Below are 4,159 nucleotides of genomic sequence, written 5' to 3' on the forward strand. Positions count from 1 at the left end.
ATATATATATATATATATATATATACACACACATGTGTGTGTGTGTGTGGTATAGCAAGTAGTGGAATAAACAAAGTACTCAATATGATGTAATATTTTTCCACTGTTCAATGTTGGTCTTGTCTTTTTCCATTTATGTAGGGTTTTATATATTCAATGACCAACAAGTTGACATCAGAATGACGACAAAATTATCTTTCAATTTCTGAACACATTTGGAGAAAGCTGTGGTGTTTCTCTTTTCAGTTCTCTAACATGGGACCACCTTTCAAGTGCCAATAGCATGATAAAATGTACCCAATCCACACTGAGAAGAGATTTGTGTTAAGAGGCATCAAACTGTACAGATCACGTAGTAAAGGAAGAAACAAACATAGAGTCAGAGGATCTTTGAATTCTTTCTTGTTGGGGACAGCATCTCTAGTGTCAATGGCACAATAAAATGCACCCATTCTCTGATGTAAAGTGGTTTGTATCAGGAAGTAAAATGGCCAGACTGCATGGTTGTAACAGAACAAAAAAGAATTGGGTCTGCATTTGCTAAAGCATCCACTGTACCCCTGCTAGTATGCTAGGGTCAATTTAACATAGACCAAATTAACAAAGAGCACAATGTTGCAATGCTTTCTGGGAAGTAATTTTATTCAATATGTATGAAGAGAATAAGTAGAAATCTAATATTATATACTCAGTGTAATGAAAGAACAAACAAAAATGCAGTAAGATTTCTGACAGTGACAAAAAACCAGAGCTTAAAATGGAGTACAGACGAGTTGGTTGTCAGAATACTGAAGAATAGTTAAAATAGAGTACCCGTGAAATAAGGTCCCTGAATGGCTGAGGTAGTTTAGACATTTTATAATAATTCTGCTTGTCATTGTGTTACTTAACCTGTTAGTAATGCTTTCACGTGATTAGAGATAAAGAAAAAAGGGAGAGAGAAGCGTCCATGACATGAGGTAGAGGGAATGTAATTGTAATGCTTTCATGGCATTAGTTGAAGGGAAAGAGGGGAGAAAGAAAAAAGAGAGAGAAAAAGAGAATAAGGCAAAGAGTGAGACATGTTTCAGGTTTTTGGATAAAGTTTTCAGAGATAACCCAATAGGTTTACCATTAATTCTGTGAAATATTCACGGGTCCCACAAGTAGTTGATAATTTTTGTTAGTCTGGTGATCTAATTAGTCCTGGGAATGGCTTTAATGAAACGACAATTGCTAGAATAAAGAAAGAGTGAAAATAGTTTAAAGAGATTTTACTTCAGCTGACAACAAAAGAATTCCTCTGTCAATGTACAAAGCAGATTTTATGAAGCATGGATAAGAAGTGCAATGCAAAATGTTAGTGAGATATAGGCATAAAAACATGGATGATCTGTGAAGTCTGAAGAGAAATGAGAGAAATACAATTAGTTGCATCCGTAATGTTAACCTGATGAGTGCAGGAGCAGACCGAAGAAGGAGGCCTGAGGGGCACATGCCCCCTCAAGAAAAGTGCACCCTTCTAAATAATGTAACGTTAGAGACATCAATTGACATATGCTGAGAGATTTGATGTAAATAAACCTAAGTGCTCAGTGAAATATTGGTGTGTTATGGACGGTAACCAAAGAACAGAAAGACTAAAGACATGACCTATTTGATATCAGGATGCTAACCTTGGGCATGAAATGATGAAAAATATGGATAAGTGGTACAATCAACCTGTCTAACCTTTTCTAGGGGAAAAAGACACTAAAATATTGATGATGATGTTGGTATGTGAGCTGTTGAATTGTCAGATAACAATAATAGAGAAATATATATGCACATAATTTAATAAAGTAATCAAACAAGTTTGTGTAAATTCTGAAGTTATTTAAAAGAAGAAGAGAAAAAGGAATAGGTTTATGAGATGCTTTTACCTTAGAGTAAGACAACTGCTTTTAGTATTAAGTTCCATATCTGCGTTCAAACCCTACCAGATTCAACTTTGCCTCTCATGCTTCTGAAGTCTGATAAAATAAGTCTCAATCAGGAACTGGGCTGAAACAATCAACACTCCTCCTCTTAAAAAAAAATGCTTGTTTTGTGAGAAACCAACATTTAAAGGTAAAAAAAAGCCACAATTTACTTCACTTAGCTACCAATGTCTAGCAAAAGCAAGAAAGTCAGAATGTGATTATTTCTCCTCCCTTGAAATATTGAACCTGTAGAAATGCACCAGTAGAAACGAATATTTAATTTTAAATTTTAATATTTAGTGGGAAAATTTGTACAGGAAGCACATTACTAACAAGTACTCAATGTCAAATTGTGTATAAACAACATAGTATTTGTTAGTACTTATCAAAACCATAAAATAAACAAACAAAACTGAAATATTACATCAGCTTGATCAAGAGAGTGTCTTTATATTTGACCCAACATAATAATTCATAACACGTGCTACAACAATTTGTGTTATGTATATTATGATGTTAGTGAAACAGTTGTCAAAGGAAATAGATAATAGAATCAAGAATCGACTAATTAGTGCCTGTTATGTAAATGGGCTAGGGTTTTATTAGTTGCGACATTATAAAAACTACAAACGAATTTATGAAGAGCAACAGAAAAAAAGATTATTATATATTTTTTAAGAACTACAGCCAAAGAAGTAAATATAAAATAATTGTTCTTCGTTATCAGTTGTTTTGTTGCAGATTAATGGTAAAACCGTTCGTTCCAGCGATGACAATCCTATATTTTCTGACAAGTATCCGAGTTCATATACGATGTGTCTTTTTTAAGATGTTATGGTAGTTTGATGAAAATTTAACTGCTATTTGTAGCCGGTTGAACGACCATGTAGAAGCGGGCACGTTTTGTTGTTTAACCCCAAGTCAGCTCTCATCAACCAGGACCTCCACACCTATGATCAAAAAGCATTCTGGATATGACCGCCTGTCTTTATTATTATTGCTATTGTTATTTTAGTATATCTTAGGATCATTATTATTCTGTGTCATTTTTGTAAACAAGAGGTTATGTCTTGAGGGAAATTTGGTTGCTATTTCTAGCAGGTCGAACGATCACGTACCTATTTCCTCGTTAGCTTGTTTTGTTTTTTACTCCCACTCCAGTCTTGATATAGCAGACCTATAATCAAAGGCATTCCAGTCGTGACCATCACATCACATTTTTCATCACGAAGTGGACTACACTACCAAGTATACTTCATTTTGAAAACGATAGGGTGTGGTTTGAAGTAGATTAGGCTGCTATTTCTAGCGATCGAACGACCACTTAGGCTCACTCGTTGGTTTGTGTTGATTGTGCAACAAAAACAGTAATTACTGAAGATGTTCAAGTTAGAAATTTATTTTTTACTCTATCAAAAAATGACACTACGATTTTGCATTTATGTTTAAAAATTTAACTTATAGCAACCTGAAACAATTAATAAAATTTCTCTAAAATAACCATTTATATATATATATATATATATAGTTGGGTGATGGTCAATGTTACGAAAATAATTGATAAATTAATCAAAAATATAAACTTAAAAGTTTAAAGTAATTTACCTGCAGTGTCCGAAACTAAGAAAACGCTAGATTATAGGAATGTTATCATGAAAAGTAAATAACAAGGAAACGATGAGGAACAAATTAGTTTAGCAAATGGGTTCAAAGCAACCGGAAACTGTGCATTGAGGTGTCGCTGTTGTCAACAAACGGTATCAGCTGAAAATATGACTCGAATTAAACATTTTTTAAAATAAAAAAATGCCACACAATAAAACTATAAATCATATGAAAACAGTAATTTTAATACGATCGTTGCAAATATTTGCCAGTATTTGTGTTTTCGAGATTTTGAACTTAAAACTCAAACGGGCAAATTTTCTAAATATAGAATATTTTCGCGTCATTGGTAAAATCTTAATTGCCAAGTTACGATTTCGTACAAGAGTTTCCCCCCATGAATTGCTCTAATAAAATAATAAACCTATTTTTCTTATTTTGCGGATTTTTTAGCTGTTGGATATGTTGCAATTAAAAAAAAAATTATATATGTAGAAATGCCAGGATAAAAATCGTACCAAATTTAAGATGAGATATAAAAAAAAGTTGTTTCTTTAAAAAAGTGATTTCTTTAAAATGTTCGCTATAAATGTGCTTGCAATGAAACATGTTGC

At 33.0% G+C, this 4,159-nt stretch overlaps 1 protein-coding gene across 9 annotated transcripts in view; it reads right to left on the reverse strand.

Moving 5' to 3' along the window:
- LOC106868546 (zinc finger protein Pegasus) overlaps window positions 1-3,706 on the reverse strand; it is a 12,203-nt gene extending 8,497 nt beyond the window's left edge. For 3 of the 9 annotated variants that reach the window (XM_052968162.1, XM_014913856.2, XM_052968160.1), the window contains exons 1-2: window positions 3,546-3,706; window positions 1,902-2,022 (exon numbers count right to left, since the gene is read on the reverse strand). The gene's annotated coding sequence lies outside the window, so the exon portion shown is untranslated. Of the gene's footprint in view, window positions 1-1,111; window positions 1,216-1,901; window positions 2,046-3,545 lie in introns of all 9 variants that reach the window. The other 6 variants (XM_052968161.1, XM_014913865.2, XM_014913896.2 and 3 more) reach the window with 6 other exon arrangements.
- Between the last annotated feature and the right edge of the window lie 453 nt (window positions 3,707-4,159).

Source organism: Octopus bimaculoides, chromosome 5 (genome assembly GCF_001194135.2).
Source record: "Octopus bimaculoides isolate UCB-OBI-ISO-001 chromosome 5, ASM119413v2, whole genome shotgun sequence".
NCBI lineage: Eukaryota > Metazoa > Mollusca > Cephalopoda > Octopoda > Octopodidae > Octopus > Octopus bimaculoides.